Source organism: Mus caroli, unplaced genomic scaffold, assembly GCF_978045245.1.
Source record: "Mus caroli unplaced genomic scaffold, Mus_caroli_1 scaffold_2, whole genome shotgun sequence".
Classification (NCBI taxonomy): domain Eukaryota; kingdom Metazoa; phylum Chordata; class Mammalia; order Rodentia; family Muridae; genus Mus; species Mus caroli.
The window spans coordinates 10,532,009-10,545,728 of record NW_028227257.1 but is presented as its reverse complement, the minus strand read 5'-3'; the positions used below and the strand labels follow the sequence as shown (position 1 = coordinate 10,545,728).

Sequence of the window (13,720 nt, the reverse complement as noted above, 5' to 3'; positions counted from 1 at the left end):
CACGTCCTCGGGAGACCTCACATCTCAGTAAGCAATTCAGGTTCGTAGGTTCTGGGGGCTGCAACTGTGGCTAAGTCATCTGCTGCTTTTCCTTATCTATTTTCTAAGTTTTAAATATACATGTATGATGTATGCACATGGTGTGTGTTGTACATTCCACGAATTTACCATGCTACTCAGCAAACAATGCTTAAATTCATCGACAGATGCTTTAGTTACCATGAGATCCTACTGCCCTTGTCAGATGCTCGATGCTCTTCCAGCTCAGAGCCAAGGATATAAAGGTCTGTGTCAGAATAATGGTGAACCTGCCAGAATGACTGCAAGCCAAACACCCCATTTCTTGGGGCTACAACCCGAATAAAACATATTAGCCGTTCCCTACAGATGGTTCTCTATAGCTTGTTACTATTATAATTTGATATGCTCGTATCTATGTGTAAGAATTCTTGGTTACTTATAAAGTCAGTGTCTCACTATAGAACTGGGGTAATTTTATTATTGTTAACTACTACTGTTATGTGTGCATGCAATCCCACGTGTGTGACAACAGGGATGTGGAAGGCAGGTGGTGACAAGTTTCGGGAATCAGTTCTTTTTGTCCACTGTGGAATCTGGGATTTGAACCAGGTCACCAGGTTTGAGCAGCAGCATGTTTACCAGCTGAGCCATTTCTTTGGTCCAAGTGAGTAGTTTAAAAATACTGATGCACACCATAAGCAAAGTAGGAAAAGTGCAGGTTTGAAGCAAGAGTTGCAGATGTAGCTCAGTTAGTAGAGACCCTGAGTTCAATTTCCAGTATCACATAAGCCTGGTGTGATGTCACAGGCCTCTAATCCAAGTACCTGAAGTGTAGAGATAGGGGGATCAGGAGCTACACAGAGAGCTAGAGGGTAGCCTGGGCTACATGAGTCTCAAAAGGAAAAAAGGTTTGAGAGGTTTCCTAAAGCATTCCAGCACAAACATTTAAATGAATCTACTTCTTTTTATGTGTATGGGAATTTTGCCTGCAAGGGGCTGTACACTACACATGTGCCGAAGGCCTTCAGAGGCAGAGGGCTTCAAGTTCCCTGGAATGGTTGTGAGCTGCGGTGTGGGTTCTGGGAATTGAATCTGGGTCTTCTGCAGGGACAACCAGTGCTCTTAACTGCGGAACCATCTCTCCAGCCCCAACACAAACATTTCAAATTAAAAATAAAGAATTGGGGGTTGGAGAGATGGCTCACTGATGAAGAGGGTGGACTGTTCTTTCTGAGGGTCTGAGCTTGGGTCTCAGTTCCTGTGACAGACAGCACACAGTGCCCTGCAACTTCAGCTCCAGTGGAAGGAATCCACTGCCCTCTTCTGGCCTCTGTCGGTAACTGCACCAGCACGCGCACGCTCACACACAGGCGCGCGCGCACACTCCTTAAAAAAAAAAAAAAAAAAAGCCGCGCAATGGTGGCGCACCCTTTATTCCCAGCACTTGGGAGGCAGAGGCAGTCGGATTTCTGAGTTTGAGGCCAGCTTGATCTACAGAGTGAGTTCCAGGACAGCCAGGGCTACACAGAGAAACCTTGTTTCGGGAAAAACAGACAAACGAAAACCTCGAAGTAGTAACAATAATAAGGCCCTTGTCCAGTTTTGTACCACATGCGCTAATTATGTCCTTGTCCTGGTTTAATTTTTCAATTTTTAATTTTTGTCTTTGCTGTGATCTTTTTCAACCTGCGTCCTAAGCCACCTTTAAAATAACTCATTGATTCTTTTAGATCAAGGCCATAAAGTTACAAAAAAGCAAATACCTCTTAGTTAACCTGAGATTCTACGGCATGTTACCGGATGCTCCACGTGCCTCCTGTTCAGAGCCAAGGATATAGACGTCTGTGTCAGAATAATGGCGAATCTGCCAGAATGACTGCAAATCAAACACCCCATTTCCTGGGGCTATGAACCGAATAAAACATATTAGCGCGTACACACACACACACACACACACACACACACAGAGGGCGTTAGATCTCATGGAGTTGGCATTACGGGCGGTTGTGAACAGCCTCCCCTGGATGTAGAGAACCAAACAGGTCTTATGGAAGAGCAGCAAGTGGTCTAAACTGCCAAACTCTGGGTTTTTACATTTTTAAAATTAACATAATATTGGAATATTAGCAAATGATGATGGGGCCAACGTGCCCTTTTTGACTCTTGCTAGTGACCCATTGTTTGCTGTGGTTTGAATGTGACATATGCCCAGCACCTATGTGTTTGAACACTGAATCCTCAATCGGTGCTGAGGATGGTCTTTGGGAGATTGTGAAAACTTTAGCAGCCAGAACACGGCTGGAGGAAGTGCGTCACTGAGGACGGTGGGCTGTACCCTGCTAGAGGAAGTGCGTCACTGGGAGGGGGGAATGGTGGGCTGCACCCTGCAAGTGGAAGTGCATCATGGGATGGTGTGCTGTACCCACCCTGCTGGAGGAAATGCATCATGGGAGGGTGGGCTGTACCCTGCTGGAGGAAATGCATCATGGGAGGGTGGGCTGTACCCTGCAAGTGGAAATGCATCATGGGATGGTGGGCTGTACACTGCTGGAGCAAGTGCGTCACTGGGGAGGGTGGGCTGTATTGGATTGTGTAAGGTGTGAGCTCTCTGCTTCTCAGTCACCCTGTGACTTAACTACCTGTCTTGCAGTCTTGTTGCCCCAGCATTAAGCAACTTCGGCCCCTCCTTTCCTTCCCTGTGATAGACTTTGCACTCTCAACTATGAGCGTAAGTCAGTCATCCCTCCCTCCCTCCCTTCCTCCTCTCTCTCCCTTCCCTCCCTCCTTCCTCTCCCCCTACCCCCTACTTCCTCAAGTTGCTTTCTTCTTGTCTAGAAAAAAATAAGTAACAGACTCTTAGGATGGGAGAAGGATGAAAGCTCACCCGGAGGATGTTTTTCCTGGGACCTTGATTCATGGGTACTATTTGGGGAATGTATTTGCACTTCTGGAATCTATAGGTGTCGAGATGGTCAGAGAGCTACCATATTAGCGCAGAAAAACATGACAAGGGAAGAGATGCAACTTAGGGAGATGACGGAGACATCTGCCGGAGGACCTGAGTTCCCAGCACCTATGTCAGGATGCTTGTGAGTTCTGTGATACCAGCTCCAAGGGATCTAACGCCCTCTTCTGGACTCCAGGGATCCCTGTAGGTATGTATGCATATACATAATCAAGTTCACATAAAACAAAATCAATCTTTAAAAAAAAAAAAAGCTGGGCGTGGTGGCGCACGCCTTTAATCCCAGCACTCGGCAGGCAGAGGCAGGGGGGTTTCTGAGTTCGAGGCCAGCCTGGTCTACAGAGTGAGTTCCAGGACAGAGAAACCCTGTCTCGAAAAACCAAAAAAAAAAAAAAAAAAAAAAAAAAAAAAAAATCCCCTGCTTCTTAAATGTTGTTTCTCTTCTCTGGCAGCATAGAGGAGGGTGAGCGGCAACCTTGGATACACTCAAACCGCTCAGGACCGAATGTTCATCTCACCTGCCAGCCTCCTGCAATGCCAAGTTGTTCTGCGGCCCAACTGGCATTGTAACCAATGAATTCAAGCCCTGCCAATCAAACAGCTACTGCATCGGAAGTGAGTTAGCACAGTTTGATTTTAATATTTATGACAAACCAAGTGTCAATTTAAAAATTTCTTGATTTGGGCATGTGTGTATCATACATACATATAACTGTGGTATGTGTGTGCAGGTCAGTTCTCTGCTTCCCCCATATGGGTTCCAGGGGTCAGGCTTGGCGGCTGAGCCATCTCACCAGCCCCAGGTAGGAAGTTTTGAGGATAGAAAGTTATTCTTTCAGTATCATAAATTTTGCAGTGGTCTGTTCTCTTCCCCCCCTCCCTCCTCCCTTTTGACAAATCACAGACCGGAGAGGCTGGCTATGTTAATATCATTCTTTATCTCTTTAAAAACAACTTCTCTCAGGCATGTTTTAACACATACTTCAGGGAAAGCATGGTCATTTTTAATTTTTAATTCATGCAACATCTATTTTTTGTTTGTTTTATGGTCAAAACATGAAAGGCTGATATTTCTTAACCTTTGTGTTTGCACCCAAGAGAATACTTTTTTTTTTTTTTTTCTGGAATGGATTCTTTTTCTTTAAATTCAAATGTTGTGAGTATAATTCTTGCCTTCCTGGTTTCATTTTTCAAACTTGAAAGCATTATTCATATGAATGCCTCAAGTATTTCCTCCTGAGAGAGCACCCGGATTTTGTTTGTTTGCTTGTTTGTTTGCTTGCACAATGACCTAGGTTTCAATGGTCACCTCTTGTGAGTGGGGATGGTGAAAATGATGCTTCTGGTCTTCGGGACAGGATTCATTCTGTTTGGAACGTACAGAAGACCCTTCCATTTCTGTTAAATGGCTGTGCCTCCCACTCCTGCTCACTGCCGTTCTACGATTGATTGCTTTTCCCTTTCAGAGGCATCGTTGTTCAATCTGGGGAGTTTTCGGTTTGTGGATATGTGTGTATCGGGTGGGTTCATGTGCACAAAGTGCAGGTATGTAGAGAGTGTTGCTGTATCATCTACCTACTGTTAAGACCTGCATGGAGAGCTGGGCAGTGGTGGCACACACCTTAAATCCCAGCACTTGGGAGGCAGAGGCAGGCAGATTTCTGAGTTTGAGGCCAGCCTGGTCTACAGAGTGAGTTCCAGGACAGCCAGGGCTATACAGAGAAACCCTGTCTCGAACCCCCCCCCCCAAAAAAAAAAAGACCTGCATGGAGTCAAAGCAGCAGAGATAGCTAGATGGCCTCATGGAGCGTCACGTGGCACGTGGCAAAGAGGATGAGGAAGGTGACCATCAAACAGAAGAGCCCCATGGCCTCTGAAAGAGCAAAGCCCAGAATGGCATAGGAGAGCTGCTTAGAGATGAGTTCCTGACATACTGACAGTCAATCAAACACCGTTCCAATGTCAGCCCTCGATCCAGCCACACCCACTGTCATGGCCTCAGCACCAGTAAACCTGGCTGCTGTGTCAATGTCCTGGAAGAAACACTGGTCTGGAATTCCTGTCTGGCCACCCGGAGAGGGGAGCTGCCGCAGGAAGGCTGTTTGATGAGGCCTCTGGAATACTCAGGACCGAGGCAGACACAGACCTAATCAGACTCCTCACACAGGAGCCGATCAGACCTGGAGAAACAGTGCCTTGGTGTTTTGCATCTTTCTACCTCCTAGTTTTTGCCCTTGGTCTCAGCGCTCAGCTTGCCCACCCTCATATCCCTTCCCTGACTTTTTAAGATGGGCTGTGGGCATCATACTGAGGCCTGCTTGCTTGTGTGCCTGTCTTCCCAGGCCACGCTTGTGTTTTGATGTCAGGAGGTGACATTTTTACATAAGTCACAAAGCCCACGGATTTCTCCTGGTCATATCTGCTTATGGACATGTTTGCCATGTCGATATGAATGGATCCATCACTTGCTTCTTATTGTTTATCTGTCAGTTGACTCTCAGGATGATGCCTGCTATCACTTGACTATGGAAAACCCCACATAGGCTCCTCGTTTGAATGCTGTTTTTGCAGATGGCTGGTGTTATTTGTGGGTATTTGGGAAACATAGAGGATGGGACAGCTGGAGAAAATAGTCACCAAGAGCGGGTCCTCAGAAGGCATGGTACCTTTTACCATTTCTCACCTTGCTTCCTAGTCAACCGTGATGTGAACTGCTCAGCTATGCCTTCACTGTCATGGTGGACAAAACCCCAGGCAACTAACTAAATGACACTTTGCCTTCTTAATTAGTCCATCTGCAGGCATTGTGTCACAATTCCATAGCTCAGTGGTTGTGGGTGATCGGGAAGAACGTGGGCATGCAGATCTTTCTCTGACATATCAATTTCATATTCTTTGGTAGTCAGATTACTAGCTCATCATGAGTTTTGCATCATTAAGTCAACATCTGTTCTAGTATGTTTTCCCGCGCTCTGACTTCTTGCAAAATGAAACCATTTATAAAGGTGCCTGTGCCAGTTGGTTTTTGAATGCCAACCGTCCAGAATCTAGACTTACCTTGTGGTAGTTTGAATATGGCTGGCCCAGGAATGGCACTATTAGGAGATGTGGCCTTGTTGGAGGACCTGTATCACTTTGGGCTTGGAAGCTCCACCCAGGGTGGAAGAGAAAGTCTGCTCCTGGCTCCCTTTGGATGAGGATGTAGAGCTCAGCTCCTGCAGCACCACGCCTGCCTGGACGCTGCCATGCTTTCTGCTATGATGATAATGGACTGAACCTCAAACCTGCAAGCCCCAATTAAATGTTGTCCTTATAATAGTTGCATTGGTCACGATGTCTCTTCATAGCAATGGGAACTCTTAAGACACCCCCAACCCCCATAAAAAGGAAGGAGGCAAGAAAAAGAAGGAGGGATAGAAGGAGAAAGAAGAAGAGAGGAGGAGGAGGAGGAAGAGGAGGAGGAGGAGGAAGAGGAAGAGGAGAAGAACAAACCAAGTCTATTCTGTGTTGTCTCTATACTCACTGGGGCATGGTCAAACTCCTAGTAGCCAACCTCCAAGAGGAAACTGGGACCTCCAGCACCCCTTTCAGAAGCCATCAACCATAGAGAGCTACACGTCAGTATTTCCAACACTTTTTCTTTTTTTTAAATTTTCTTATTTTTTTTAGTTCTCCTTGATGGCTTTGTCTCTAGGCTGTCACTCTTTTGGGGGGTGATGATGGAGGTAGGAGTTGTCATAGAAGTTTCTTACACTCCTCTTCCTCACCTGTGTATCAGCAACCACCAATAACCTTGCCAGAGACGCTTCCCTGCCATCCGTGGTCAGCAGGAGCACCAATCCTACGCTTCCGCATGGTTGCTGGAAACAGCATGGACCATAAGCATCCACTTGGTCTCCAGCATCATCCTGTGCCAAGGACCACCGTTTCTGGTGGCAGTATGGTCTGCGGACATCAACATGGTGCTCTGCCAAAGCATGGGCCCCTCACCAGCATGGTCTCCAGGAGCAGCATAGACCATGAAGGTCTTCTGAGGAGGTCCAGTCCAGTCAGTGGGACATTCTTCATCTTGAACGTCCCGTCACTGTTCAGGACCAAGGTAATTGTGTGACTGGGCAGCTTGTTTGGGGCTTGAGTCCGCACCAGCTCCCGGCTGCTGTCTACCAAGGGAGGAACTCTCAGCTTTTGTTTATTCTGCCAGGGAGGGCCCTAGTGAATCTGCTCTGTTTCAGGGACTTCCTGAAGCTATTTATTTTGAGTTACCTTTCTCCTTAAAGAGCTTTCTTGCAGGGTGGAATGCTTCACAGCAATTACCCTTTGCTTAGTTAGGATTTTGGGACCAAATGCTGTAGCTAAGCAACTTATAAGGAGATAAGGGCAAGCTGGGCCCCTGGTTTCATAGGGTGTGGTTCTCGTGGGAAAGGTATATCACAACGCACACCATCTTGAGAGAGTAATAGAGGAAGAGGATGGGGCAGGATCTAGCCTTCCCCTAATGACCTACCTCCCCCAGTGACCTACTTTCCCCAGACAGGCTTACCTTTTACCATGGACCAATGATGCTGTCACATTCCAAGTCCATCAGGATGAATCTATTCACGTCAGAGCAGCCATATTTCACTGGACCCTTGAGACAGCCTCACAGACACCAGCAGGTAATGAATGCCGTTAACCACCACACCCAGGGTATACAGAAGAACACTACAGCCACGGGTTTTCTGGTCTTGGTTAATTTGTCATTTAGGATGTCAGCTCACAGGTGGAGAGGGACTCCCCCAATTCTAGGACTCTCTCGGTGGTTATCATGACGTTCCTGGCATATTATTCTCACGTGGCCTTCTATCTTCATCAGTGGGAGCGTGGGCATGAAGTGTGTTCTCATGTGCACAGGACCTGGGACCCAGCCGGGAAAATGGATGCTAGTGTGACTGTGACAGGCAGGTGAGGCTATCAGTTGGAAAAGCCAGGTGATAGAGTCTCGCAGACTCTTGCTGCGTCTGGTTTTTTTATCAAACTGAATTTGGGCTACCTCACTTGATGCTTTCCAAATCTGTCCATTTTCCTGTGTTCGTTTTCTATGACAGCTGAATAATATTCCACTGTGTACCTAGGTATCACATCTTCATGGCTGCTTGTCCGGTGATGGCCGTCCGGGTTGATCCCATCTCCTCGCTGTTCTGAATAGGGCAACGGTAGCACTGGCTGTCCAAGTGTCTCTGTGGGGACCTAGGGAGTCCTTTGGATTTATGCCCAGGAGGGGCCTCACTGGGTCATACGGTAGATCTACTTTTAATGTCTAGAGGAACCTCCCGGGCCTTACTGTGACCCCGCCTCTTCTCTCCTATGTCAGCCTTGCTCTGTTAACAAGCAGGTCTTCCTCTGACTTGGTCCGTTTGTACTTGTGGCATGATGCTGCTCTTCCTCTATTCAAGTGAAAGCCGAGCCACTTTAAAGGCAGATGTTGGAGCATAAACAGATGAGGTGCTCATGTGACCAAGACGTGGAAGGGTAGACCCTGGGCACAAGCCCCGAGACACTCCACTCATAGAAAAGTTCTGTGTGCGTGGCTCTTTGGGAACCTTTTTTTTGGGGGGGGGGGACCCCTGTGGTTGACTTTCTGACTATGCTCCAGCCAGAGTCCCTCAACTCGGCAGCTTCAAATACTTTCCCCTTTCCCTTTGGCGGGCTGTTCTGATTAAGATTAATGGCCGCACGCAAGTTGCTCTGCTGAAATATGATGAATTCAGCTCTCTCCACACCTCCCTACTGCCTAAAGATGGTTTTAAAGTTGGTAGTTGTCGGTGTCACCATCAGCCCCTAAGATGACGTTAGCAGCTCTGACCTGAGCATAAAGGAGATGAGGGTTGGAGGCCCCTAAATGTGTCTCCATCCTCCGTGCCCCTGGAGTCAGGGTAGCAAGACGGCATTTCCAAACAAAGGGACTTGTCCGAATAAGGAGAGTAACACGCGGTTGAAGTCTTGGTGTTCTCTGAGAAGAAAAGGATGTTTTAAAAAAGGCTAAGCCACAGAATTTCACTGGAGTGGTTGATGGAGGTGGCGGTGCAAACAAAGAGCATGCCGATTTAAAGGACTATATTCTCAGTACAGTCGATTTTATCCAGCAAAGCCAAGACACAGCATTTTCTGGAAATAGGTCAAATTCTGCCTGTTTTGTATACATAGCATGCCTCACTAGAGGGCGCTATTTAGTTGTATATTTAACATTTTCTTTTTTCTTTCGTTCTTTCTTTTTTTTTTTTTACAAAAATAATAAAAATGACGATGGCCCAGGCTATGAATTCTGATACAATTCTTGTTGAACATGTTATGAGAATTCCTCCCAGACACTGTTTTATTTTTCAGTTTCTATGTGTGAAATTCCATTTTAGGAAGTAGAACATGACCCCGAATCCGTCAGCACCTGTGAAGTCCCCCTGGCATGCCCGCATGACAGAGGTAAAAGACATACGTTTAAATTACTGCAATCCCATAGGCCTTTGGGCCGTTGTTTCTCTATATACATTACCGCTCAAAGGAAATAAATTGTAAATATTAATTCTATCTGCTTGTCCCGCTTAGATCCTTTGTGAAGAGACAAAGAGAGACCGTGTGGTCTGGGGACAAGCCTCTGTCCAGTTTTCCAAGGACTTTTGTCATCTGAAATTGTTTCCAGGACAGTCTTTCAATTGGCTTTCCAGGAGGCTGATTCTGCAGTTCACACACAGGCAATAACTCTGACCGCCGCCCCCCAGCCCCACTCAGTGTTAGTCTAGCGGCTTTGCCTTTCTCTTTAGACCCAACTCAGACCCTGCCATATGGATACACTGTTTAAAACACTGTTTAAAAGAGTGCACCAAGATGCACCACCTCCCCCCACCCCCTGAAAGCAAATGGTATCTCCCTATTGTCAGAAAATAACACAACTCACCCGTCAATGACCTCTCTTCTCCTCCCTCCTTCTCTCCCTCCCTCCCTCCCTCCCCTCCTCCCTCTCTACCGCCCCCTCCCTCCCCCCTCCTACCCCTCCCTCTATTCCTCCCTCCTTCCTTCCCTCTGTTCTGCCTTCCTTCCCTTCCTTCTTTCCTCCACCCCCCCAAGCAAGGTCTCTCTACATAGCCCCGGCTGTCTTGGAACTCACTCTGTAGACCAGGCTGGCCTCGAACTCTGCCTGCCTCTTCCTCCCGAGTGCTGGGATTAAAGGCATGTACCACCACACCTGGCAATTTGTCTTAATTTAGCCTGTCTTACTGAGTTCCACGTGATTTAATCGGTTACAGTTTAAAGCTCAGGTTTCCTATGATAACGATATGGCAGACCTGTGAGATTTAGATCCCTAATCATTAAGAAATGGATTTCTGCGTTGTGTAAAAGTCTTTGTCATGGTATGCTTGAGAAATCTTTCCCAAAATCATTTATAATTTTTTCGTAAGTGCCCATGTAATACATGGACAGATGTTTTGACAAAACTCAAGCACCAAACATTTAATTTTTTTTTTTTTTGTATATAACGTTTGTGGATGTGCATGTGTGCCTTCGTGTAGTGTTTAGGTGTGTCACTCAGAATTGTCCATTTTGCCTGTTGGAGCAGGGTCTCTCATTGGCACCTGGTTTCCTTGTAAGTTTAGGGAGCAGCGAGCCCAGGGATACTCCTGTCCCTGCCTTTCTAGGAGCCTGCTTTTTATAATAGGTGTGTGGAGGGAACTCAGGTCCCTGTGCCTGTGTGGCAAACACTGCTCCAGCCACGGTGTTTTTAAATGATAGTTCTTCCCACACTGTGCCCCCCCCCCCGTTCCACCTTCATCACTGCAGTGTCACCAGAAATGCTGCCCATCTCTGCCACCTGCATTCTCTCTCTCTCCCTCCCCTTCCTTCCTTCTCCCTCCTTCTCCCTCCTCTTCTCCCTTCCCCACTCCCTTTCACCCTCGTTCTCTGACCGACCCCCCCCCCCCCATCTCAATTGTACAGCAGACCTTTGAGCCACTCCACTGTCCACCCCGGGAGGAAACTGATTTGTATCCTTACTCCAGCCTCTGGGTCCGGCTACTCCCTTCTGTGGCACAGACACTACTGAACGTAGATTTTTTTATTTCAAGCCACTAGAGTTAGTAGATTTGACTCCTCTTTTTAGCTAACCAAACAAAATTTATGCCAGCAAAAACACTGATCACTGTTAGGTTAAAAACTGCAAGATGAGGGGCTGGAGAGAAGAGAAGGTTTGGAGGTTAAGTACCTTGGCTGCTTTTCCAGAGGGGGGGGGGGGGCACTTCCCAGCATCTGTGCCATCTGCTGAATTGTCTCTCTCTCTCTCTGCCGCCCTCTTCTGGTCTCAGTAGGTACCACACACATGAATAAAACATTCAGACAAACGTACACATAAAATAAAAATAAACATTAAGAAATAAAAATCAAAGCACTGAGGACCGAGGAGATGGCTCAGTCATGAAACTGCTTGGAACATAAGCGTGAGGATCGAGTCCCCAGAGCCCACGTTAAGAGGTTGGGTGTGGTGTCACGGCTTGTGATCCCAGCTGGAGAAGTGGAGACCACAGGATGCCTGGTGCTCCCTGACCAAAGAGAGCTCAGCCTACTCGTGCGCTCCAGACCAAAGAGAGAATGGACGTCCAAAACCCAGGTCCGTGGTATCTGAGGAACAGCACATGCCATTGACCTCAGCCTGCCCTGCACACACGTGCCATTCCACATGAAGGTGCGCTCACATACACACATGTACACGTATGACTAAACCTCCTCTGAAGTGTGTGCACATTGTAGAACAGTTGGAAAACCAACTCAACCCAACCCAACCCAACCCAACCCCACCGGGAAAAGTCCCATTAATCTGATCTCCCGAGAGAACCAGGGCTGCACTTCTGAGGTTTCTTGTATATCTCCATATGTGTGTGCCAGCTGGGCCCATATATGTCAACACCAGGAGTCTGTAATGTGACTGACTCTGCTGACGAGGGTGGGGACAGAGGCTCCTCCTGCCAACCGATTGGTAAAGCGCCTGATTGCCCCTTAAAGGTAAATCAGGCTTGGCTGAGCCCTTATTGTCGACAGGGAAACTGCAAGGCTTCGAGGGCTGTAGCAGGCCTGTCTTTACTACATCTCATTGTGTAGTTCAGAGGAGCCTTGATCCTACAATCCCCTTGCCTCAGCCTTCCCAGTGTCTGAGGTTGCAGGTGTGCACACCGCTATACCTTCATTTTATTTTATTTATTTACTTATTTTTTGCTTCTGGAGTACACATTTGTCAATCTCCATAAAGAGTTCTAACAAATTGAGTGTACATATCCATATCAAAACATGGAAATTTGTTCACACCTGTCTACATTTGTCAAGAAGTTAATCAACACCACAGGTGCTTCTCTGTCGCAGAGCTCCGTCATCCCTGTGCAGAAGGATGGGGAGGGGCAGGTCAAAGAACTCCATCTACAGACAAGTTTCTATTCATTTAAAAAAAATCCTATTCATTCTCTAGGAAGAATTTAACCTCTACTCTTACTTTTGATGTTTTTCTAAATTTTAAAAAACATACTGCATTTATTTATTTATTTATTTATTTATTTATTTATTTATTTATTTTATTTTATTTGTGTGTGCGTGCTGTGTTCGTGTGTGGACATGGCTGCGCATGGCACCGGTATGGAGGTCAGAGAACGGTTTTGGGGAGTCAGTTCTTTCCTTCTACCCTGTGGGTTTGGGGGATTACATTCAGATTTTAGCATGGCAGCAAGGACCCTGACCTGCTGAGCTGTCTCACCAGCCCTCACTGTTCTGAGCGCCAGAGGGTGGGTAGGATCATATTTGTTTGAGAATGTTTGTCTTGCATCATGGGTAAAGTCATCTCCCACCCCCATAAGGGATTGTCTTGGCTAATTTTATGTCAACTTGACACAAGCTAGTCATTGGAGAGGAGGGACCCCCAATTGAGAAAATACCTCTGTAAAACCAGGCTGTAGGCAAGCCCGAGGGGAACATTCTCTTAATTAGGGATTGGTGTGGATGGGCTTAGCCCATTTCCTTGTGGAAGGAGAGCAGGCTGAACAAGCCAGTGAGCTGCACTCCTCCGTGGCTTCTGTGTCAGCTCCTGCCTCCAGGTTCCTGCCCTGTCTAGGAGTTCCTGTCCTGACTTCCTTCAGTGGTGGACTATAATGTGGAAGTGTAAGCCAAACACACCTTTCCCTCTCCAAGTAGCTTTGGTCATGATGTTAGCAATATTAACCCCAATTAAGACAGGGATCAAGTGTTTCCCAAGTGTATCCAGAAAGATACAGAGGACAAATCGACTTCTTTTTCAAACTGGAGATCACTTAAAGTCTCAGGCTCTGCCATACATTCTTTTTTCTTTTTCTTTTTTTAGATTTATTTATTTATTTTTATGTATGTGAGTACACTGTCACTGTCTTCAGACACACCAGAAGAGGGCATTGGATCTCATTACAGATGGTTGTAAGCCACCATGTGGTTGCTGGGAATTAAACTTAGGACCTCTGGTAGAGCAGTCAGTGCTCTTAACCACCGAGCCATCTCTCCAGTTCCTCTGCCATACACTTTAAATAAAAAAATTAACCAATTATGTTTTAATCTTTTAAAAATTTCTTTTCTTCCTTCTTTCTTTTTTTTAAAAAAGATTTATTTATTATTATTATATCTAAGTACACTGTAGCTGTCTTCAGATGCACCAGAAGAGGGCATCAGATCTCATTACAGATGGTTGTGAGCCACCATGTG

General features: G+C 46.5%; 1 long non-coding RNA gene and 1 pseudogene across 1 annotated transcript; one reads left to right on the top strand and one right to left on the bottom strand.

Annotated features, from left to right (window-relative positions):
* The first annotated feature begins 2,614 nt into the window (after positions 1 to 2,614).
* LOC147005723 (uncharacterized) lies at positions 2,615 to 9,318 on the top strand. Its single transcript, XR_015045687.1, has 5 exons — positions 2,615 to 2,749; positions 2,982 to 3,176; positions 3,439 to 3,601; positions 6,765 to 7,085; positions 7,521 to 9,318. It is a non-coding gene; the product is annotated as an uncharacterized LOC147005723 (long non-coding RNA).
* On the bottom strand, positions 4,777 to 5,196 carry LOC110307577 (ATP synthase F(0) complex subunit C1, mitochondrial pseudogene; annotated as a pseudogene).
* Positions 9,319 to 13,720: the final 4,402 nt, after the last annotated feature.